The 26794-nt window shown below is 35.7% G+C and overlaps 1 long non-coding RNA gene across 2 annotated transcripts; it reads right to left on the minus strand.

The window, feature by feature from the left end:
* Positions 1–3187: 3187 nt before the first annotated feature.
* Positions 3188–15268, minus strand: LOC107041626. 2 transcript variants are annotated; one of them, XR_001461085.1, is made up of 5 exons: positions 14951–15268; positions 13747–14088; positions 12708–12823; positions 12438–12600; positions 3188–4075 (listed from the first exon to the last, which is right to left on the minus strand). It is a non-coding gene; the product is annotated as an uncharacterized LOC107041626 (long non-coding RNA). The 2 variants fall into 2 exon arrangements; XR_001461084.1 differs by having other exon boundaries at positions 12708–12829.
* Positions 15269–26794: the final 11526 nt, after the last annotated feature.

Genomic DNA, 26794 nt, shown 5'->3' on the forward strand with positions numbered 1-26794 from the left:
GCTGTCGTCGGTGATCACATCGGTGCTCACCTACGGCATTTCCATTTGGGTGGACGCACTAAAGTTGCAGGAATCACGGCGGAGAATTGCACCAGTCTATAGACTGAGTGCCCTGCGAGTCGCGAGCGCTTATCGTACGGTGTCTGAAGACGCGCTGTGCGTTATAGCTGGGATGCTCCCTATAGAAACGTTGACCGAAGAGCGAAGGTCATTGTATCAGCGGAGGAAATCTGAGACACTAAGCGCAATAGAACTCAGTGCAGAAAAGAGACGAAAAAGTCTACAGCAATGGCAGGAGAAGTGGGACAACTCGTCGAAGGGAAGATGGACACATCGGCTGATCCCACAGGTGAGTGCTTGGTTAAACCGCACACATGGTAAGGTTAATTATTACCTGACGCAAATGTTTTCGGGACATGGGTGCTTCCAGGCGTACCTTCATAAATTTAAACATGAGAATTCCCCGAACTGCCCAGTCTGCACCGAAGTCGACGAAGACGCGGAGCATGTGCTTTTCAGATGCCCCCACTTCAGCGAGATGCGGCGTGTTTGGGAATCTGACCTTGGAAGGGAGGTCTTACCTGAAACCATGGTGGAAGCTATGCTGTCATCACAGGCACCCTGGGACGCAACGAGTAACTTTGCGGCAGCAGTCATCAAGAACCCCAGAAGAGAAGAATGTGAGCACAAAGCTACAGCATAGGTGAGAAATCTAATGGAACCCCTCATTGACAGCCAACATCTTAGCCGAATGAGGGGAAGCACGCTAGATGGAAAACGTGGAAGAACGAACAGCTGAGACCTCCCTCGCACAGTAATACTTTACGGTGGTGCCGCGAGGGAAATAAAGGTTAGTGAATTTGTCTGATTGGATTTTAGTCGGTATTGGCCCTTGTAACCCGAGCCCAACATACCCTAGTTATCGGAGAAAATCCCTAGGATTCTCTCCCGCAAGTGGGGATGCGTAAATGCATTCTCCCAACATACATTTAAAAATTTTTAAAAAAACACATATCTGAAAACAATGTCATCATTGGATGTGGTATTGCTAAACAGTGGTAATGAACCGAATTTCATGAGTGGAGAGGTAATCTCCATTGTGGATCATATCTGCGTGAGCAGCAACCATGCAAAAAGAAACTGCTCATGGAAAGTAACCGATATCTACATGGCTAGCAACCATCGTGTGATACTCTGGGAGGTATCCCCCGGCCGGAGAATCGGACCAACGCCCAAGAAAACCAATGCAATTGGCGAAAAAGTGAATTCCCTTGCAGACGGAGCGCAACGCAACAAAGATACCGTCAATGTGGCCAATGTAGCCGAAATAAGTAAAATTCTCAGAAATTGAAGATGAGATATAAGATGGTACACCGAAAGCTTAGCACAGCCATGAAGTGCAGCAAAAAGTCATCATAGAATTAGCTTCTTGCAAAAGTGAACGATGACCGTGGAACCGGTCGCGCCAAAGTCGTAATGACATGACTTGAAAGTTAGCCAATGATTTTGCCAACGTATTCGAAAGTCATGCAGCAAGTCCTTACAGTGCTGTTCCCGCAAAATCCAGAGTTCTATCACATTGTTGAACAACGAGAGAATGTGATGATAGCACCAATAATTGATGGAGGTATGCAATTCCTAGTAGAAATCAAATGTCCGAGCGTCATCGCCCGGACTTTCCAGGGGTAACTCTCGTATAGCATACGTGTGGCTATACGTGAGACCAAATGTCTAGGCGCGCGCACCCACCAACTGTCGCCCTGCCGGTCAGAATTTCTACTAGGGATAGAAAGAATAACACTAAGGCTCCTGAGATCGATGGAGTTCCCGACGTTGCACGGAAATCAGCCATCCACGCGAAGCCGGGACTGTTCTTGAACGCATACAATGAGTATCTCACAAGTATCTCTGGAGGGCGCCTTCCCTGCCATGGCGAACTAATAGCGGCTTATGGTACTCCCGTAAGGGAAAAACCCATTGGACAAATCGTCATCATACCGTCCCATCTGTAGGCTGACTACTGCGGGACAAATTCCTGAATGCACCATCCATAGGAGAATAGAAGCAGCTGTCGAACTGCTATTGGCCGAAAACCAATCCGGTTTTCGGAGAAATCGATTCACTCTCGATGCCATCAACCTTGTCGATACCGCCAAGGGGACGATTTCACAGACGAGATGGCTCAAGGGCACAAAGAAGTACTACCTAACAGAGATATTGGACATCAAGAACGCCTTCAACTCAGCCAGGTGCAAGGCTCTGGCAAAATTCAACGTACCTAAATACTTGCGGAAGATGGTTGACAATTACTTGACTGGAAAGGTTCTCAAATACATCACAGAGTGCAGGTCAGCAGAGTACAGACTCACTGAAGGGGTGCCTCAGGTCTTAGTACTATATCCTCCCTTGTAGAACACCATATACGCTGGGCTTCTAAAACTGGCATTACCGCGTGATGTGAACCTCCTGGCGTTTGCAGACGACGTGGCTGTAGTCATTGTAGAAAAATATCTGATCAAAATTGTTTTCCACGTCAGCTTTGCAGAAATTCATCACTGGATGAACATCGTAGGCCTGTAACTGACGCAGCACAAAACAGAAGCTGTGCTAGTGACAAGTAGGAAGCAAGTCGAGACTATGACGCTGCAAGTCCCTCGACTGTATCGACACTGTACGGTGTCCGAGGACACAGTGTGCATCATCGCCGGGATCCTACCTATAGGAGTATTGGCTGAAGAACGAAGGTCTCTGTATCGGGGGAGGAAATCGGGAACACTAAGCACAGTAGAACTCAGCGCAAAAAAGAGGCTTAAGTGTTTGCAATGATGGCAGTTGAAGTGGGCCAGGAATCATACACAAATGATCATGAAAAATGGAAATCATCTAGTATCTTGGACGAAGAATATCAAATTAAAATATTGTCCCCTCTAAGCGCAAGCAAAGTGGGAGATACATAATTCGCGGAATTTTATTCCTCTACATTCCCTGTGGTATCTTGTATGAAGATTGGACTGTAACGGTTTTCGGGGCTATTACAATAGCTCAATAAAAATCGTAAATGATAACGGAAGGTTGATAAGAACTCATTCAATTTGTGGTTAAATTGGTTATCAAAAATTTTATTTTTATGGCATAATTATATATAGGTAATTATTGATATATAATAATTCATTTTCATCTTTGAAAGTTTGCTCATGAACAGTCACCTCTTCCTGGCGAAAAACTATCCCTACACTTTTTTCATACAATACTCAAATTATTTGTCAAGTTTTTAGTTATAAATTACGACTTTGTTTTTGAAAAAAATTATAGTTCGATAACTATGAGTGACCAGTTTCTAAAAATTTGTTTGAAGGTTTAATTATATATATGCTACATCGTGTATTTTTGCAGAATATAAAAAAATGTCTGGCGATGAGTATTCTTTTGAACAACTTGAACTGTATATAAATGAAATGAACATTTGTAGGGACTCGCTACATACACTCATCCACATACGCGCTGACCACCGTCACCAGGTGAAGATGTTAACGGGAGCACGAAACTCGTAGCGCCGTCTCACTGGCACTCATTGTGTCACGTATACTTCTGATTTATTCCATTTACGAGATTCGGTTGTCTTGCGAATCCAGACATACCTTAGACACACAGCCGGTTACGAACCTCATACCGGATCACTTCCATCTTCACTTTTATACATTTTTCCAACGTCCTTCAAATATACTGCGATTATATAGTTTACTAAATCGGATTTGTTAGTGAATTGAATTTTCCCACAATACCTTCAATTCCTAAACATTCACTTTCTGGCATCAAATTTTCCCGTTGAAAACACATTATTCTCTTTCCACAAAAAAAAGATTGTTTCGATTTTTTCGGAGCATATTTTCTGGATTATAGATTATTTTAAAAAATGGTTCTCGTAATCTCGACATTTTGAATAATCATAATAAGAATAAGAGAAGGAAAATGTGATTATTTTTTATCGACATAGCATAGAACGCATCAACTATTATTATGCTATTTTGTTACTCAGATCCTCCCACAGTGAAGTTGAAAGGGTCCCTTAAATTTTCTGAAATGTTAAAAAAAAGAAGTAAATAGCAACATTTTACTCTTTCATTTTGGCTACATAGGCTCTATTCTTTAATCTTTTACATGCCCATTATTAAAAAAAAAAAATTCTTGCATGAATAAATATGTATTTTCGTCACACGGCCGAAAAAACCTTTTCTGTCTAGTGTAAGGGTCGCAGACCAAGGCGTAGCCGAGGAATTCAAACACACGAGTCAGAAAAGTGGTTTTCGGCCGAGTGACGACCATCATTTTTCTTTACAATATCCGTAACATCGTTTTATGGACAGTATGATGAAGATGATGGGAAATTATCAGACGAATTTAATTTAGACCGTACAGAATGAGGGAGTGAATGAAGAGGCAACGCTATTTTCAACTATATTAGCAGCCCGATGCATCAAATTGTTATCAGGAAACTCGATGAGATTCCGATCCAAATGAGCTTATCCCCAACTAGACAGCTAATCTACTGTCATCACGTTCGTTCAATCGCAGCCTAATGAAATTTGCATGGAAGTATATAGAGGAGAAATCTGAAGTGAAATATTTTATTGATAAGAACACGAATTATGTCAATTTATTGTAAAGCCTCGGGGTAATTATGGCCACCAATTCACTGGTACCCTTGTCACCATCACTCATGAGTAAGCCAATTTAATCTGACAGGTTCTGACAAGTTTACCACGGTGTACATTTTGTTCAATCTGAGATGGAGAAATACCAGAAATTCCGTCTCCGATGGCTTTTAACAAATATAAACAGCAGGAAATTTTATTCTTTCATTCATTCAATTTGAGACATATCTATATTCAGAGATTATTTTTCTCTCCTGTAGTCTCTTCAATCTGTTCGGATTACTCGATTCAGTTAATTACAGGGTGACAATTCGGAAGTTGCCTAAACTAATCGTTTATAACTTTAAAATGAGTGCCAGGAGAAAAAAAGAAAAATACATATGAATTGAGTAAAGATGTCATTTTTATTTGGAATTAGTTTCAGTTGAATCAGACACTTATAGATACTTATTGAGATTTGAAAAAAATTGACAAATTGAGCCAGGAGATAACTATTAATGGTAAATATTTTCGAAGTGATCTCCAATCGAATTTGTACAATAATCAAGCCGTTTTCGGAAACTATGAAAAACTTGTTCAATCTGAGATGGAGAAATACCAGAAATTCCGTCTCCGATGGCTTTTTTCAAATCATCTTTGGTCTCGGGTTTTTCCGCATAAACATTATCTTTCAGGAAGCCCCATAAGAAGAAGTCACACGGGTTCAAATCGGGTGAATAAGAAGGCCATTCCATACCTCCATGCGCAAACTTGGGGTATCCTAATCCGATGACGCGATCACAGTACACTTCATAAATAGCTTAAAATACGTTCTTAGTTCTATGCGGTGTAGCACCATCTTGCATAAAATAATAGTTCTTAACCAATCCTCTTCTTTTAGCCACAGGGAAAAATTTAGTTTGTAGCATTTCTCGATAACTATTGCCTGTAATGGTCCCTTCTGTGAATTCTAAGTGTATTGTTTTGATTGAAATAGCTGCCCAAACAGTCACTTTAACAGGGTGTAAAGACTTTGCTTCAGATGAGTGTGGATTTTCGCGACCACAAAAACGGTAATTTCGTTTATTTACATATCCATTTAAATAAAAGTGAGCTTCGTCTGTGAAGATTATATGATTGATGTCGATTTCATCATTTTCAAATTTCTGTATCATAATTTTACAAAACTTAATTCTTTTGTTTTTGGAATTTTCTGTGAGCAAATGATGGGTCGTAATTTTGTAAGGGTGTAACTTGAGAAAATTCTTCAATATTAATCACAGTGTCTCTCGGTTCAGTTTCAAAGTTGCTGCTGCTTTTCGTATCGAATCCGTTGGATTATTCTTGAAATGTTCTTCGATCTTGGCAATCGTATCTTCTGTTGTAACGGAGTGTAATGGACCAGGAAGATCATGACGACAGTCCTCAAGAGTATAATACTTGATGAAATTAGCAATTACTCTGGGAGAGAAATTAATAAATACTTGAAAGTTTTAGTCAAAACTGATGTTATACGATGAAGTCAGATAAATTTTTTTTTTCACACACCTGCACGGAAAGTTCGTACTTTCCTCCCGCTCATCAAAGAGCAAAATACGAACTTTCCTTTGTAGGCGTGTTAAAAAATAGCATGTGCACCTCGGGCGGGAAAACATGACTTTCCGCCCTTGATGCACAGTATACTATTTATTCTCACCTTCTGAGGGTCTTTTGACTGGCTACTTTTTTACTTCCAAATTTGGTACGAAAGCCTCTATGTATATGCTTCAGTATAGTTTTTACCTCTAGTATAAAAGCACTCGATAAGATATACTTTTTCTTCATTTTTAAGGTTACTTATTTTGAAGTACACGTAGTGCTTCTTGTAGCGTCTCAATAGAAACTGATAACACTCTAGTACATATCTAATGGACCTAACCTTCCGGGTCTCAGGAGGAAGGGAAGACACGTGGTTATACTTTAGGCAACTTCTCATTTGTCACCATGTAAATGTTCACAACAGAAAGCGGACGCAATAAAAAAACAGTCCCAGAGACAAAGTGGAGCGACTTTTTATCAAATTCACCATCACTCCTCCATTATTGATAGAACTGATCTTGAATTACCTCGTTTGTTATGAATGAAATGATTGAAAGCATACCGTATAGATTCCAGGAGGGAATATAGAAGAATGTCACGGAAAAATGCGACGTTCATTGCGAAGAGTACGATTTGATTCACCGTACGTTTAGAGACTGATCCCCGATATCTACTTCCACAAGACTCAATATTCGCTGCATTTCATTTTAGTTTTTATCGAAAATTGTTCTGTGTATGGATGCATGATGGAAGTTCGAGGAAGTAAAACATCACTAGAGCGGCAAATCATGGAGAGGAAAGCCGACTAAACTCAGCCAATTCCATCAATAAAATTCAGTCGACACGTTTCCGTTTTCCGGTAAATTTCAAACTTCTTTGGTTTCAGATTCAAATATATTCCCCCATTGGTTGCCATGTATTGATAGATTCCTTCTCCCCTCCCCTTGCAAATACTATATGGCCATGATAAACCAATATGTATGGTGGATTCTCTATCAACTCAGCCAACCATTTCCATCATGGTTTCCAAAAATTTTGAAAAAAAATCCAGCATGTTTCTGTACTAAAATAAAACTTTTTATAAATTTTAACAAATTTTTTGGGCAACTACCCAGCAAACAGTATGTCGACAATTTGCCGACGTCCTGATAAATTTTAGATGGCACTGGCAAAAATTGTTTTCTGGGTAAGTAGGGAGATATTAGAACATTTCGTTATAAGGCCAAAAAACACTTCGGGCGAATATGAATTTGCAACCGGAGCCGAAGGCGAGGATTGCAATCATATGAGCTCCAAAAGTTTCTTCGGCCGTGTGGCGAACAAAATTTTTTATCAGAACACCCGTAGGCAGGGATTGACGGACACATAGCAACCGTCAAGCGCTGCATTACCGCCGGAATGACAAAAATTCAATTTTTGAAAATTAATTATTTTTTACTTCATTCAATACCCAGGAATTTGGTTTTATACTATTTTCATACCTTCGTATTTTCATAAATTCGTATTTTATTCTCTGCTTTACAATGCAAATTTTTTCTGATTTTTTAGTCTATTTATAACTTCTTTTTGATCAACAAAACATGAAAAATCTCGATAAAATACCGATTATAGGTCTTCGGATAGTTTTGATTGTCCCGAAAAAAATAGAACATACTCCTTATATGTTGACAATTCTTTAAAAAGTAGACGGCAGTGAGTATTCAATTTCTGCACCCATAAAAAAAATTAACACTTAGTTGATAAATTCATTTCATTCATCAAATAAATTTGAGCTGCATTCTACATTCTACACTCTACATTCATATTTGGTGATATTTGGGAATAAAACAATATAAAGAAGTAATTATTGAATGAGAATACTTTACCATACGCACGACAAAATTTAATAGAAAAACCTATCGAAATCGTTAGAAAATTCTATTGAATTTGTATTAAACTTTCTATTAGTTTTTGGCTGATTCTATTGACATGTTCAATAGAAAGCATTCAATAGAAAAAGTCAACAGAATTCGATTTTTCTATATAACTTATTCTTTTCATATATTTTCTATAGAATTTGCTCGATTCAAATTTTCCAATTTTTTTCGTTTGATTTTCTTGATGAGAAGAAAAGAAAAATAGAATGAAAATAACTTGAGCTTGGAAAATTTGAGCCGAGGAAATTCTATAGAAAATATCTCAATAGAATAAGTTATATAGAAAAATTGAATTCTATTAACTTTTTCTACTAAATATTTTCTATTGAACATTTCAATAGAATCGGCCAAAAACTAAAAGAACAGTTCAATAAAAATTTAATAGAATTTTCTAACGAATTCGTTAGGTTTTTCTATTAAATTTTTTCGTCCGTGCAAACATGTATGAGGAATATTTTATTGTTAGAAAAAAATTAAATATTATTTTTCTGTGGAGTGCTTAATGAAAAATGTGAGAAAAATGGAGAAAAAATGGTAATGCATTCTAAATTTAAGAAATACTGTAACCCAATTTATCGATCAAGTGCGGATAAGAGAATGGATCAATTTCTGTAATTAGTTTGTTCGAAATCCTAGAGAAATTTGTTGAATCAATCAATTGATTAAGTTGATTAGTTATAGACATCAGATTTTTTTAATTTCTCATATACAGAGCAATATTGAGTACCATTAGCTCCTATTCAGTCCAGTACTGAAATCTCATCACATCCGCGAGATAGCGGTGGAGGGAAATCAATCGTCAATAAGTGTCCGTGCAATGCGGAGTGTTTGTAACGTCAAAATTTTCGATATAGATCAGCAGTTACTGTTTATCATTGTTTAGAATATTTCATTGTGAATAAATAAAGTTCAATATTTAATATACAAACTTTTAGTTCATGTTAGAAACAGAGAAGTTTTGAACTCGTTGTGTTAATCCTTCTAAAAATAAAGGGGGTACTCGATGCAGGGTTTATAGACAATAAAGCCACATTCAATACAGTTGACCTGGACATGAATTTCCTAAATATTTTTTTCTTGGATTCTATGATAAGAAACAAATGAAAATAGGATGCGAAAAAATTCTAATATTAGAGCTTAATAGAAAAAAAAATCTATGGACTTTGTTCAATTCAGTATCTCTTAAAAGTATGACATGGTGAACTTGTGTAATCTTCGAGATAATTGACACAAAAAGCCAATCGAATCATTTTAAAAAAATTTCAGAGAACTCCAATAGACTACTTTTATAGAGTCGCAACAGAAGTTAGGTAAATTTTTTCTATAAACGAACTGGGTATTAAAAATCTGTTGAGTTTCGTTGATTCCCACGGTGGCGACGGAGGGGGAAAGTCCAGGTTGGAGTTGTTTATAAGACAAGTACACAGAGAATTGAGGTCTGAGCCAAGTCAATTTATTAACAATAATTTAGATGAACTGCACAAAAATAAATAACTTCCTATAGAGAAGTTAATAAACGAACGGTTGATGTGCAAATTGCATTTTAGTACCGATAATTGTCTTTGATCATTGTCTGATAATTTTCGTTGAAGCACTGGTGAATTTTCACTGTTTAATATTTACTAAATCACTGATGATTTTCCGTTAATTTTACTATACAAACAATAACTGTCTCAATGATTTACACGATGATTTTACTCGATAACTTTCGGATAATTTCGTTATATTAAACCGGGAGATTTTCGGTGAATTACTGACTCTGGAGAAGAGCTAGTGAGAGACCATGTTATGTCCACGACGGTCGATGAGTGACTGCCCGTAAGACGAGCAAAAATGATATACTTCGACTGCTTTCGATGAGTTACAACTTGACTCGAATAATTAGGTCACATAAGGAAAAGAGTCCTTAACAAACTCACGATTTAGGCAGGATTTCAAACAATGGGCAATATTTCGAATCGAGAATGAGAACTCGAACACGGCGTACATCTCGAACGAATGTAGAAAATAAGGCGGTTTTCATGAATACAATCGTCAAATCAATTATTAGAATATGAAAATTTAACAGCTGATGAATTGGGAGAGTCGATTCTCATCAGTCGTATTACTTTTTGCAATGACAATGATTATAAACAATTAATTGAAAAAAAGTATATCGAATCTGGGAGGAAAACGACATAATCAAAGGACACTTGTCCTGTAAGATGCTGATTGTCCAAGTTGAATGTTCACACTGCGCCTTGGCATTATGACCAAGGAACTAAGCGCTTCAATATGAATTCGTCGATGAGGAACTAAGGGCTCCCTTGGTGCGCTTACACGACCGGAGATACATAGACCGGAGTTCCATAGTGGGAAGTGGGTAATGTGACCTGGTAAATTTGTGAAATTTCCTGGTCATGTTTGCGATATCAATATTGTCCCTTTTCATGTGGACAGCCACAAATATAGCACTCGGCTTAAAAATTTCAATCATTCCCAAAATTCCCTCAACTATCAGTGGTATAAAAAGTGTCTTGAACTTTTAGACCTTGAACTTAATGAAGAAGATAGATGGGAACAATCGATTTTCTTCTACAAATTATTTTACTGCGGACATTTTACTTGCCCAATGTCTGATGAAAAAAGAAGTGAAACACGTTTTTGTGGGAACATTTCTGAATTTCCCAAAAAGAAGCAATCTTTTACTCAATACCTGTCCTTATAGATGAAAATCGAGTTTAGAGTTCTCAACGTAGTTTTTTCAGTCTTCCACCATGGAAAATGATATTTTTTTGCAAAAAGTACTGACAATTTCAAGTCTAAATAGAGATAAACGAAAGTAGCATTTGCCCATTATTAACAAACCAGAGAAAAATGAATTGAAGAAGATCTAAATTACGGCATTGATTTTAATTTTATAGTTTAATATCCACTAGTGAATTTTGCATTAATTGATTTTGTTTGTTTCAATTCATTTTTTTCCAGATTGTTGATCATCATTACCGAACTGGAAAAAATGGATCGAGCGAATATTTCAGCAATGTAGAAGTATGCAGACTCATATTTTCCCAATTTATTGATAGGTAGGGGAGGGTAGGGCAAAATGGACCAGGAGGGCAAAACGAACCACTAACAGAAAATTGGTAATTTTTTTTTCTTTCTTTCAAATCAGGAACACTGAATGTGTTGAATTAAAAGTGAGTTTCAGGATCATAACCGTCACAGGGGTTTTATAGACAAGAAGTGTCGTTGAACCGCAATTTGATCAGATTTGCTAATCACCTCAAATCACAAATGATTTTGAATTTTTGTTTTTGCTTCCGAATGGAAAAAAAAATGATAAAATTATCAATTCTCTATCAGTGGTCCATTTAGCCCGCCTGGTCCGTTTTGCCCTACCCTCTCCTAAATACTAAAGTTTGAAAAAAACACTACCATTCCGAACCATAAACTCGGCAGGTATTGCAAAACATAGGATGTGTTACACGTGCATGCGAAAAAGTCGAACTTCAAATTTCAAAAAATCCGCACATACATATGGACACAAACATTTTCTAAAAACATCATACGTTCACGTTTTATGCCATTCTGCATAATTTCTAAGTAAAATTAGAAGATCCTCAAAATGGGCAACTACAAAGCTTTCATTCGGAAGCGAAAATGTGCCATAATATATGAAGGCACGCATAAATTTTATTTCCAATAAAAAAATAATCTTGGGGATTCAAAAATTGCATTAATGTCTAAGATTTAGTGGAATAACTCATATAGATATTTTCTTATCCATCCCCAAACACGCTGATGTCATAGCCACGTTTTGCGATTGAAGGTAACCCGCCAGGATGCACAGAGAATATGAGAAAGTTTTAAAAAATCTGAATTCTCATGAACATTTTAATCCTTTTACTCTCATCATACCCACATACATATGAGATCTTCGACATGAACTATTTTTTAGGTGACGTGACTGACTTGGACATTTCTAGGAAAAATAGAAAATAAACCCGACTGTAGGTCAGTTAATGCGTATGACGACGTGTAAAGCAAACGAATCAACACAATTGACCTCGAAGGTCAAGTCAGAATCTTTCATGTGACTCAAGAAAGAGGAAAGCCAGAATGAGAAACGCCGAATTACAATGTCGCGATTTCATCAATGTATAAACATCAATTGTCAAATAAGGAAATTGTGATGAAGTCCAGTCGATAATGAGGGTTATTGTTGATGCGAAAAGATTATGTCCAATGACCCCACGGCTGTCGACGATGTAACGAGAGGAATAAATGTTCAGTAATTTATTCGATAGTATTCTTAGGATTGTTTACTTACACATATGTTCCCCAAGAGGCCAGACCTGAGGACCAGAGTTGACCTCAACAAGGACAGTGGGGGCACAAACGAGCAGAACACAGAGATCAGCGGCACTTAGATTCACCAAGAAGATGTTTGTGCTATTTCGCATATCCTTCCCGCGCAGTACAACCAGAGGTACCTTTTTTTGCAGTATAATAAAAGAAATTATGTTATACTTTTTGAGACAACAAACAAGTTTGTTTTATTGTCTGTGCGAATCTCAGATTACACGCGAGAGAAACTCACCATGAGATTGCCGATTATACCCAGCACCATGACGACAATTACTATCACCATAGACGTCACACGAATGTATGTTGGAAGCATATACGGGCTGGACGTCTCATTCACGGGATCAATCACTGAAACTTTATTAATGTATATTTTTTCTATAATTTTTTAGTAGATTAGGTATTACTAGAGGGCAAGCAGATATTGTTTTTCAGTTTTCTGATGGAATGAATAAACTGATAGAACGGTTTAGTCGAACCAAACGAGACTTTTTAACAATCACCACGATTCGTTAACTATTAACTGTTACCGCGATTCGTTAATAGTTAACGAATCGTGGTAATAGTTAAAAAGTCTCGTTTGATTCGACTAAGTCGTTCTATCAGTGTACAAGACGAATTAAACGAAGAGAAAAATACCAGAAAAATTACTGTACTGAAGCGGTGGAATGGGTTCATTTTGTTGGCCCCGGGAAAATTCACATGCCAGCGCTGAAATTTTTGCTGCGCGCCATCTTTTCCCGCATTTACCACGAAGAATTTCGAAATTTAGCAGAACACATGAAAAAATCGTATCGAAATTTTCTATTCGGATTGCGTATAGAAATTCTATAGTATTTCCGTATATGATATTTGGATATTTCTATACGAATATTGTCTATACGAATTATTTCTATACATAAATTTTTACATAAATTTTTGTTTTTATACGAAAGATGGCTAAACGCTCCAGAGAAAAACGTAAAGAAATGTCGCAACTCCATACGAAATGTTTCTATATATGCGGCAGTGGGTCGTATAGGATCAAACCTATAGAAATCGTATAGAAATAATTTGTATAAAAAATATCCGTATGGAAATATCCGAATATCATACGAAAATCCTATAAAGATTCTATACGCAATCTGTATAGAACATTTCGATAGGATCTTTTCATACCTGAATTTCCTCACAGTAGTTTGTCTTGTATTTTTCCTCTGTGAAATTTATACAATGATTTAATTTTTTTAATGAGATTTTTCATTGTATTTATTCAGTGAAAAATCCATGTTTACCTGAGAATCCATCTAGAGTACTGCTCCCATCTATTATAGCGGTGTAATATGATGAATTCAGCTCAATTGCTGCTGATGACATAGTTGTTAACATTGCCTCAATATTTTAGTGTCGTCTCTTAATCAATAACTTCTTATGAAGCCTTGCATTGGCATTTTTATGACCAATTCAATACCAATCTTTTTTAAGACTTCAATCATGGAGAAGGAGGAAACTGTGATTTCGACGTTCTATGGAATCAAAGTGGAACGAGAAAAATTGAGGAAGTTTGAAAATCATGGTTTCTTCTAATTCTTTGGCCGTAACTTTGTTCACCAAAGTTTATTACTTTCTCGAATACTCTGGAAAAAGAACAAATATATTCTTAACAATGAATTCAATAATTGGTCGAATTCAATATGACGTAGTTCAACATTTTTAGTAAACTATGATTTTATAATATAACACGCTATGAATGAAATCTCAAAAGAATTATTCTGTTTCTATGAAATCTGATTTTACTATTCCATGAATACTGAACTCATTATATTGATTTCCCACATGACTCAAATCGGTTCCACGCACCAAAAATTTGAATTTTTTCCATTACAATTCTATTTTAGCGATGAACAGAAAAATCGGAAAACTAGAAATAATGAGATAGACAGAAAAAATAAAATGGAGGACATGAAAATTAATGGCATTAACAAGATAAAGCGACGTACTATTCAAATAACTCTGAGAGTATTGCGGAAACACTGAGTGACATTAAGAATGAACCAGTCGTAATTCAATCTCCCTTTGCTCAGTTACCGGGTTACCGGCTTCGTGACGTGATCGATCAATTGTTTCAGAAAAACTTTTTCAAACCCAAATTATCACATATCAATTGAAGGATCATCATTTCATCATCAATGTGATCCTGTCATATTTGGATCTTACCCTCGATGACTTTTACTATTGTTTAGCATCCATCAATTGTTGACATTGACATTAATTCTCAGCGCGCAGAAACATTATCTAATTGGTCTATGCGACGCTAGAATAATTTTTCGAGGACAGTTACTCATTTAGGACATCTCTTTTTTTTCTTCCAAGATATTACGGAATCACGAACCAATGATAAAACGTTATCGCTGTGATTTCTTAGTCTTTGATAAATCCCATCTTCCGGTCTAGAAAAGCTACGGAAACTTCGGTAATTATTCCACTTGGCACACTCACCTTTAATATTATGTATCACTCCAGGTCTCTATTTAACGACTTCGTAACCTCTTCACCCTCCTTGGGTAGTGATTGCACTTGACATGATCGAGCGAGAGCTCTTGATTAACAAACATTTTTCAATAATCCACAAAATCCCGGTGCACTTAAACAGAATATCCACTTTTTCGATAGTCTTCAACTTGCATTATTGTCTATTCCAGATTTTGAGATATGAATAGAATTACTGGATTGCTGACACTTGTGCGGATGATCTTTTAGTAGAAAAAGTGAAGAAGAAAATTTAATGAAAAATTTCAAAGTTAAAATTTATGAAAAACCGTCGACTTTCAATTTTTTTATTCATGGGAACAATTTCAGGACCAGTAAAAAAACAATTTCCGGGTTTTATTCTCTGAATTGGAGAATTCTATTCCTCTCATCAAAAGCTGATATGAACCTGCTCTACTGAGAGTTGCTTCACAAAATTGAACCTGCACGCACAAATTGTGACGGTATACTGAAACGCGTTGTTGGTTGCGTCGTACCAAGATCTTTCGCGCGTCGCATGGATATCCCTTTTGCGCGCAAGCGCTTGAAAATCTCCACCTGTTTGACAAGAACGCAGGAGTGAAATAGGAATTAAAGGGAGGAAGAATTTGAGGGAGACGAGGACTGAGTTGCTTCCAATTAGATTAGATTTATATCGCATGCATTCCTCATCAATTTTCCGCCAGTCAAATTTTTGCATGTTCGATGACAATTCTGGAATTTTTCAGGTTGATTGGAGATCATATGAACCAATATTTCTCATAACTGAGAAAACTTGTTTGCAACAGCTTTGATGAATTGAAATAAACCATTTTTTTTAAATTGTGTTCAAATTGATGAAAGACTTTAAAAATGGAAATAAAATGAAAATAGAAGGCAACGTGAATAAATATACTGAATTTAATGGCTACAGAAAAACCTCAGGTATCCACACAATATACAGATATTTCGAGCTTTAAAGCTTTTGAAGTCCAATATAACCTCCCAATACTACCGACATTTAGTACATATTCTCTATTTTATTTCTCGATCTAATTAACTCCAGTTAGTTGATTAAAAGATGAAGCATATAACTATCAGTTGAAAAAAAAACTCTTTCAATGCTTACGGTTTTAGATGAATATCTCTAGTATTCTCGTAATTATACTACGAGATACATAATTGAGTCAAGTCCTTCAATGGAGAGAATCAGTCTTGTCATAATGCTTAAAGGGATTGAGTGATTGAATGATTAGATTTATGTCTTAGAATATACACAATTCCCTAAGAATAAGGTATAAAAGATAGACAGAAGTTTTAGTAATACTATAGTCGAAATTTGAATGTACAAAAAAATAGCCAATGGGTTGTAACACGCGTTATAATATTATCGGTCTCAGAATCGAAATTTTCAAACATCTTTATAAGGTCTATTATTTTTCCTCATACATATGCTATTTCACGTAGTTTCCATTGATCTAACATTAACATGTTTGCATTAATTGCAGTATTCATTATTAGATAAGTGAATTGGATCGTGGAACGTCCTTTTGACCAATAAAAAAGAGTATCATCACAACGAACGGAGAACGGATTTTATACATTCAAATGTTACTCAAAACGATTAACTTTCTCTGAAGCCGATTCATACAAAATTCATCGATATCGACCAGTTTCGTAGCACAATTTTTTTTTACCAATCAACAGTCCTGTCTATCATAAAAGTAATAAAACGTTTCGAATCAAACGCGACAATGTTGATTACCTATGCAATCCTCTCCGATGACAAGCAAAAGATGTTCCTGGTACTAGAGAAAAATCTCTATTGCAAGTATTTCCTGATAATTTTTCCGGGAATCACCCACTATGGCTCAATAACTTGATTACTACAGAATTGATACATTCGATAGCAACTCAAATAGTTATTATTTCTTTTGATAAGAATGCCGAAATTGTATGACCATGTCCGATAGTGATTCATAGTTGTTCACTCGATAGTGAAAGGCCTCTATGAATGGATATTGAGGTTGAGCTTAACAATTCAAATCGAAGAATGTCTTTTGAATTTCTTGCGTGCTAATGTTCGTCGAAATTGAGACCTGCAGAGCATCCTAATTTTTCTCATGACACGAAAGTAGTTAATAATAATTTTTAGCTTAATACTAAAAGTATCAAAAAACTTCCTTCACTTTGTCAAAATTTCAACAATATTGAGTTAGAATTTAATTATTAGAAAATTATATTATATTAAAACAGTTTCTCACCCTTTTAATGATGAAAATATATTTTTTCATGGGAGTAAATGCCACAGTTCAAAAATTACAACTGGATCGTAAAAGATTTAAAATCGGAATATGTAAGATCCAAATATACCTCAAGTCTATATTTCAAAAAACAGATTGTCTGCCATTTTCGTTATCATGCCCATACCTTAAGTATACAATCCATATTTATATGCAAATCGATAGGCTCAAAATTCTGTAGAACAAATGACCCACATGTGGAATATTGATTTACATATTTTTCCAGGTTCTCCACTTACGTCCAAGGCAAACGTTAAATTGTTTTCTTCTTCTCACCAAATATGACCTGTTAGTTTTACTTTAGCATTTAAATTCTTGTAACATTTCTATTCTTCTTTTTTATAAATTTTATTCTCAAAATACATTAACGATGAATTCGTAAAATGTCCTTTACTCTGGGTTCGACACCAATTTCAGGAAATTCAGGTTTGACATCTGCTGAGCCGAATTTCATGAAATGATGCCTCTTCTGGAAACCGGTCAAGTTCAGCGAATCAACGGAAACTATTCGTCGTAATGTAACACAGAGATAAGACTCTGTGTGAGTTTTATATCGATTTCATACGAGAAAAAAATAGAGAATTGGGAGGATTTCGTCTGGGAACCTCATCCCCGTTATCTTATTATTTGATATCGTAATACACGTTCAACCCCAACGATTTATGTGAGAAACAACTATTGCGTTTTCTACTGCATTCGCCACCCCATATTTAAGATTTTCTTCGTTTCCTGTTTCGAAGTTATTTTAAGATCACATACACTGAGAGAAAAATATAATTCTTCTGACTATATTTCATCACCATCGAATTATACTCAAAAAGTCCTCAACAATTTTTCATGGGTTACGGTAACTATGGCCGGAGAAGTAATTACTACAATGAAATGTAGTCATTGCAACTATTTTATAGTTCTCCTCACGATAGATTTGTCATAGTTACTTTTGAACTTTGGTTAGTTTGACTGCATTTTGATTTGCAAAATTACGCTTGTGAAGTTACTATAATGTTATGTGCCGCATAAAATGCACCAAAATGCCTCAACTATTTTCTTATTGTAAATCGAACTTCAGATTTTTCTCTCAGTGTATAGTGAAATGGAAACAACTACTGGATTTACAAAACAATCCTCGGAAAAAACCCAAAATAAATTTCACCCGAGCATCTATTTTTGTCTATAAAATGCTCGAATTAAAATTAAATTGAGTTTAGTGACATTCTTCCAGCAGTTTGAACAATCACGTTTCTATGAGAGAAAATGTAAATTAAAACGTTAAGATTCTTCAACTGCATAAAATTTATCAACCACTGCATCATACGAGCAAAGCAATAATAACAAGATGTACCGCGAATAAAACAAGCATCACAACGAACTAGGCGCAAATATATATGGTTACAGAAGTTGAGAGAGTACTGTCTCACTGGCGCAGATAAAACCAATAAGATTCTTCAGCAATTCTCGAAGCTTTTAAAAATCCCTGTTGGTATTGGTTCAATGCCAACCTGAATAATAGACTGAATGACGTGAATATTTTTTTATTCAGCATGTCCTCTTAACAGTTTCATTCTACGTTTTTGATCTCACTTCACATGGAGAAGGACTGCATTCCTCAGTCTGTTCTCATTATCTCTATCATTATCCAAAAAGCACCTCCAATGTGACTGAATATTTCACTATTCAAATAATAATAATCATATAAGCACAATTTCATTCGTACACCCCTTTTCTCTCTATATAATAAAATCGTAATTTCAGCTGACGCAAAAATTTTCAGGGTTCGTGAGGGTCAGGAAGAGTCAGAAAAAGTCAAAATAAGGGTCTGAATGGTCGGACCAAAGAATAAGGGCCAGGAAGGATGAAAATTAGGGTCAAGCAGGGCGAAAATGAGGGTCAGGAAACGTTAGACATGAGACAGGATAAAGGTCAGGATAATAGTCAGAGGGGGTCAGGATGAGGATCAGAATTTAAGTCCCCATAGGCTGTTATGAAGGTCGTGTGTACAGCTTAATATCCCTTGTAAAAAAGGAGGAACAGCAAAATTGTTCAAATAAAAGTTGAGAGTTCGGAAAGAGAAGCTGAGTGCTGATGGAATCCAGAGGCCCCCGTTGCTTATGTTTCTATGCTACGCGCATAAGATCAGTGTTCTCAAATCACAACAAAATTTGTTAACACTATAAAAGTTGTTCGTCTTGCCGAGGAAACTTCAACCATGCCATTTTTTGATGACGCCATCGTCTTCACATGAATAATCGTACAAAAATAGAATGAAAAGGAAATATCACCATTTGTTCTACCTTATGCTACGCTTGAATCCTGGAATGTTATTTATTTACTATCTCGTGAATGTACCATGTAAAGAACAGATGACTAAGGTGTGTAAGGAACGTTGTGATAGTACTTCTTATTCATTTTCCGTCATGGAAAAAAAAATATACTTGAATTGAATATAAAATATACTTGATTCAAATATATTATTCTTGATTCGAGTATGAAACATACTTGATTCAAGTATATTTTATACTCAATTGGGGGATGGGTATTTCAATTCGGAGATGATGGTTTTGTATCAGGCCGGGTTATAGCAAACTCTCTTAAGAATGTTTATCCACAATCGCAAGTACTTAAAAAAAACAAGATTTGTTTTAACTGAGAGATGAAGATATTCCCTTCACTTTGATACAAATTTTCAATCCACCAACCCATGTTCATTATTTAGAAATGATATAGATGAAATGCACCAAATGCATGCGCGAACATGCGCTTATATGGGCTGGAATCATTCAAATATTCCCTCTTTTTGCCCGGGTACCCCAGATTTTTCTCTGGCCATTCGCGATCGCAACGTAGATGTGGGAGCCATCAAGTGGTCTGTAAACTAACTACTCTTGGGGGGCAACCAATGAGATCCCTAGGAGGGAACCAATGATGGAGCTCAACAAATGACATCAAAGAGAATCCAGTGATCTCATTGGTTGCCCGCCAAGAGTAGTTAGTGGAGAGATCACTTGATGGCTCCCACAGCTACGTTGCGATCGCAAATTGGATTCATTATGATTTTACACATTACCTTCTATTTTTATTTCTATTTTTAGAGTCTTCTAGTAGGTGGATTATCAATTTGAACATAAATTTCATAAGAGTCCGTGTATCAGAAACGAGACTGTTACGATTATTTTTTTTCACGTTAGTTTTATATGTTCTGCTGTCAACCGAAAAAATGCATAATTCTCCTTGGCCATGAAAAAAAAACATTTACCGACAATTTACCGACACTGACTAAACATCCTTAAGTGTAATACAAGAGTCAGGTACTACGTGTTGGAATATAAGGGTAAAAAAATGGAGGTTAAAAAATGAGGGTCAGACACGTATGAAAAAATCCTATAGGATTTTCTATAGCATATATAGCATATACGCGTGGAATATTAAGACCAAAATACACAAAGAAAAAAAGGGCATTAGCTTTAGAAAATTTTTTCTAAATTTTAGAAACCGTGGTTTCTAACCTGCAATTTTCAAAAATCTAAAAACTTTTTTCTCAGTTTTACAAAAAAATCGTTTAAAAATAATGATCAAAATTGGGATTAATTTTAAACCAAAAAATACTTAATTGTAGAAAAAATATTTTCTAAAATCTAGAAAATTTCTTCAATTTTTGAGGGGGGATTTTGCAAAGATGGATTTTGTAAAGATGTCAATTCAGAATTCACAACCAACAAAATTGAATCGGTGAGTTTTTCAAAAATATTTACGAAACTAAGGAAGGTAGCGGATTTTTACGAAAATTTGGGGCAAAAGGAGGGGGGTGCATTGAGAATTCACAAATTCACACGGTGTACGGAAAAAAACATTACACCCACTATTGTTCCGAACAGCGAACACGGCAGGTATTACAAAAAATAAATTGTGTTACACGTACGTGCGAAAAAGTTGAATTGTCCGCACTAGTAACACAATATACTATATTTCATTACTTGGGCGTAAAGCGAAATTCTACACACACTTCGCGTGCGCCAAATCCCAGTTGCCACACATTGTGATGAAAAATAGGCTTCGATACAATTGTGTAAAAGTGTTTTTTGACCCGTGGGACGTGTGTACCACTCTCCGAAGGGTCAAGGAACACTTTTCCCACGAGTGGCCGAGAAGAGACAGAATGAATTGAAATATGAGCCTGGAAGGGTCAAAATGAGCATCAGCTAGGGTCAGGATGAGTTAAAACAAGGGTCAGAAAGGGCCAGGATAAATCAAAATAAGGGTCAGGACGGCTCAAAACGAGGATAAAAGAAGGGCCAGGATGAGTCAAAATAAAGGTTTGGAAGGATAAAAATGAGGGTCAGGTCGGGCCAAAAGGGGATCGTATGAGGGTCATATGTGGATCATCAATCGATTTGAACAATGATATTTTTAGTCATTTTGCCGAGACTGAATCGGTCACTTGCTCTAAAAACACCATATTCTGATTCCTGACCTCAAAATTAGTTATCCTAACAAAAAAACTGGAAATTTTAATTCCCAGGATAACAATTCTGCCATAGGCAAGCAAAAAATGGCAGTTTCATATTCTTACCTTCAAATTCGTCCATGCATCAGAGTTTTCTTCCGATTGATATTTGTTATCCAATGTTCGTAAGACTCCAAAGAGCAACGTTGCCTATCCGTTTTACAATTCGTGAAATGAATCATCAAAAAATTGAAAACAAAATGAAACAAGCAGGGTTATAAGCTTTTTCGGCAGAAGCCATGTGGCATTTATTTTTTTGCTTCCGAATGGAAGCTGTGAAAATGCTAATTTTTTTTATTCTCTAATTTTGCTTGTATATGACTCAGAGTGGTCTGAAACGTCGAAATATGATGTGTTTAGACGATGTCTGTATGTATGTGTCTGCGTATGTGTGTGCGTTTGTCCAGAAATGTGTCAATAACTCCAAAACCGTAATTACAACAAACTTGAAATTTTGGCTCACAGTTGGTACCAACCAGATACGAATCTATGCTAAATCTCAGGCTGATCGGTTAAGTAGTTCCTGAGATGTAGCAATTTTTCAAAAATCGTTTTTCGCAAATATCTCAGGTACGGCTTGACCAATTTCATTTTCTTTTCAAAATATTTGTCAAGATGAGACCTATTTTACTGTATAGAAGTTCAATCACCCCGCTACGGAGAATTGAGTTTTATTTTCATTTTTTCATTTTGTTGCGAAATCGCTCGTTACCATGATAGCTTGAAAAATAATTGAGATAGAAACTTCAAACTTTGTATGATTGTAGATCCCAGGGTAACAAAGTTTGGTATTTTGAATGGGCGAAATAAAAAAAGCAATTACGGAGATATTCGACTTTGTATTTTTTTTTTTACANTTTTTTCATTTTGTTGCGAAATCGCTCGTTACCATGATAGCTTGAAAAATAATTGAGATAGAAACTTCAAACTTTGTATGATTGTAGATCCCAGGGTAACAAAGTTTGGTATTTTGAATGGGCGAAATAAAAAAAGCAATTACGGAGATATTCGACTTTGTATTTTTTTTTTACAGCCTCGGAGTCCCTTTTCGGGTCCCATTCGGCACTCTATCCAACCCTATGCATGCGGTTGTGGGTTCTACACTGTACCGCATTCGCACTTCTATAGAACATAGAAGTAGTATGGGGAAACGACAAAAAACCCATGCCGGTACAGGCGGTTCCTCTATTAGCAACCTCCCGCTCGCCAAAGCCTTCCGTTGAAAAATTCGGTTCCACGGGGAATCGAACTCACAACCTTCCGCACACTAGACTTGCGACTATTCCACTCGGCCACCGACTTCGGTTTCAACTTTGCATGTGAAAATTTTTTCGTTAATATCTCAAAAACCACTCAGCGGAATTCAATTTTTTTTTTCAAAATATTCGTTATAATGATGACTATCTGACCAAATTAAAATATAAGTACCGTTGCATTGAAAGTTTTCGAGATATTGCTTTTTTTCTATTTTTAGCTGATCAGCTTACTCGTGTGGCTATAATGTGGTTAGAACTTTATTTAACCATCTCAAATTTTGAGTAGTGATCGATACTATTTAGCTACATAATTCGAAAGAATTCGAGATTAATTTGTTCAGTAGTTCGTGAGATGGAACATTTTGTGAATAATCGTCTATTACGGCAATTACCGTGTTTTTCTTTAGTTATCGGATTTTTTTATCACAATTTCTTGGAATTTCATATTTCTAACATATTGCCATAACGAAATAATCCATTTATCTATTTATAGAATGTTTATTATAAAAATTGGAGTGAGTGAAATAATAGTACATTAGAGTACAAGGGCATAAATTTCGTTTTCAATGAATGTGTAGTTTACAGGCCGAGCCGAAGGCGAGTTCTATACACACATTCGTTGAAAACGAAATTTATTACCGAGTGCTCTATAATATTTTACGTCAAGTCGTGCAGAAGTCGAGTTTTGAGCAGGCTACGCGAAGCGCTTTAGCACTGGAAATCAAGTTTGCCTTCAATAGAAAAAATTCTCAAGTTTGACAATTTTACTCGCATTTTCCTTTGGCATGAGCCTTGAGGAATTAATTACGAATATTTTAAGATCAATTAGAATAAGCTACATGTGCCGAGAGCGGCAAAAAAATGGAGACCTATAATCTGACCAAATTTAAATTTAAAGAAAAATTATTTTAGCCAATCAATTACGCAATTTTCTAAAAATTAACCATCATAAAGGTGGCGCTGTAAATGTTTACATACAGACATGGTCACCAAACTTCATATTTTTTTTAATGGAATTGCTACGGATCCATTCAGAAGCATACTACCAATGAAATTAGTAGAAATTAAAAAAAAAAAGTAATAACATATAAAGTAACAATGAAATGGCTTCTGTCGGATAGGCTTCAACCTCTGCTTGTTTTTTTTCTACCAATTCCATTGGTAATAAGCTTCCGAATGGATCCGTACAATTTCGCAGATGATAACTACTCGGAAAGCTATTCATATTGGTAAGGGGAATAAACCACACCGACCCCCGGCCCCTCTCATAAATTTAAACATATAACTCTATCGAGTAGAAGAAGAAGAAACGTCGTCCTCTTGAAACGTATTTTCCCCAAAATATCTGATTCTGCGAACACGTGCAATTATACTCATCTCATGAACTGAAAATATAAATCCAATCCAAATTAGGCAAAAGGATTCACATTATATTTACATGAGACACAAGATCAACTATTGACCGTACTTTTACTTTTTTTTTTGATAATAAAAATAGTAGAAAATTTACACTTCTTAATAAAAAAATAGACCATACCGAACTCTACCTCTGTCATAGCTATGACATTTCATCAAATACAAAATACCATAAATTGTTGTTATGACTTTTTAAGTCATATAGAGACGTAAATCATTGATAAAATGACGATATGTAATTTTTTAGAAAAAAGATTTTTGGATAAATTGCTCTATGTATTTGGACGTACTGCATCGATTGACACAAAATTTTATACGTAACTGTGGCCTCATAATACAAATTAGTACCCAGAATCTTAGATGTCTAGACCAAGCTTGACGCGTATTATGGACACCATATTAACTTTAAAATGAAAAAATTAGAAAAACGCTGATATCTCGAAAACTTTGTATGGGCGGGTATACATATTTTGATTCATCTTGATATAAGATATCGTGACAAGTATTTTGAAAAAAAAAGTGAATTGGCCCAGTAGTTTAGAAGATATTAAGCATAACAGTTTTTCACAAAAAATTGAATATCTTCTAAACTACTTATCCGATTCAGCTCGAGAATAATATAGTTCTGTAGTATCATAAGAGCTAGAATCCTACCAAATTTGAACTTCCTATCTTGAATTTTCAGCGAGTTAACGTTTCCACAACGATTTCCTAGTAAAAATGAAAAATGCCGATTATTACTCAACCGACCCTAGTTACGCAACAATATTTTGATTCGATAGATATTATCGTAAGGAATACTTTCCCATCAAAAAACTTCAATTCGGTCGCGTAGTTTATGAGATATTAAGGAAAAATTTTTTTGAGAAATTGCTATATCTCGGAAACTACTAGGCCGATTAAGCTGAACTTGCGCCCGCAAATGCTCCAAAGTAATACCAATTATCCGACAAAATTTCAGATTTTAGAATGGAAGCCTTGTAATCGATGATTTTTACCATCTCGTAATTTTACTCGGAAATGATGTAGAATGTCATGAAACGTGAAAATATGATGTTTTTAGAAAATGTATGTATGTCAGAATGTGTATGCCGATTTTTCGGAAATTTTTCATAAATCCCCCCGAAAAAAGTACTAAAGTTTGAGCTAACAATCTGAAATTTTGTCGGATAATTGATATTACTTTTGAGCATTTGTGGACGCAAGTTCAGCTTAATCGGACCAGTAGTTTCCGAGATATAGCAATTTCTCAAAAATCTTTTTTCCTTAATATCTCGTAAACTACGTGACCGAATTGAAGTTTTTTTACGGAAAAGTATTGCTTACGATAATCTATCGAATCAAACGTAACTCGGGTCAGTTTAGTAATAATCGGCAATTTCCATTTTTACTAGGAAATCGTTGTGGAAACGATAACTCGCGGAAAATTCAAGATCAGAAGTTGAAATTAAGTAGGATTGTAGCTCTTATGATACTGCAGAACTGTATTGTTCACGAGCTGAATCAGATAAATAGTTTAGAAGATACTCAACTTTTTGTGAAAAACTGTTATGATTAATATCTCCTAAACTATTGGGCCGATTCACTTTTTTTCAAAATATTTATCACGATATTTTCTATGAAGATCAATAAAAATATGTATGCCTATACAAAGTTTTCGGGATATCAGCGTTTTTCTAATTTTTTCATTTTAAAGTTAATGTGGTGTCCATAATACGCGTCAAGCTTGGTCTAGACATCTGAGATTCTGTGTACTAATTTGTATTATGAACCCACAGTTATGTATAAAATTTTGCGTCAATCGATTCAGTATATCCGGGCATAAAGCAATTTATCCAAAAATCTTTTTTTCTAAAAAATTACACATCGTCATTTTATCAATGATTTTCATCTCTATATGACTTGAAAAGTCATAACAACAATTTATCATATTTTGTATTTGATGAAATGTCATAGCTATGACAGAGGTAGAAGTTAAAATTTGGTAAAATTGTAGCTCTTATGACATTACAGAATGAAATTGTATAGCTCTGACAGACTCAGAGGTTGGTGTGGTTTATTCCCTTTACCAATATGAATAGCTTTTTGAGTAGTTATCATCGGCGAAATTGTACGGATCTATTCGGAAGCTTATTACCAATAGAATTGGTAGAAAAAAAAAAGTAAATGTCACATGGCTTCTGCCAAAAAGGCTTACAACCCTGCTTGTTTCGGGGAAATTTATAAAATATTTCCGAAAAATCGGCATATACATTCCGACATGCATACATAAAGTAAACGGGCCTACACCCATGTAGTTAAGGTTATCATTTTGTATTTCGGGTATTGCTCTAAAAACACTCATGAAGACGTTTTTCCC

The sequence above is a fragment of the Diachasma alloeum genome, unplaced genomic scaffold, assembly GCF_001412515.2.
Source record: "Diachasma alloeum isolate Michigan unplaced genomic scaffold, Dall2.0 Dall_scaffold_00370, whole genome shotgun sequence".
Taxonomy (NCBI): domain Eukaryota; kingdom Metazoa; phylum Arthropoda; class Insecta; order Hymenoptera; family Braconidae; genus Diachasma; species Diachasma alloeum.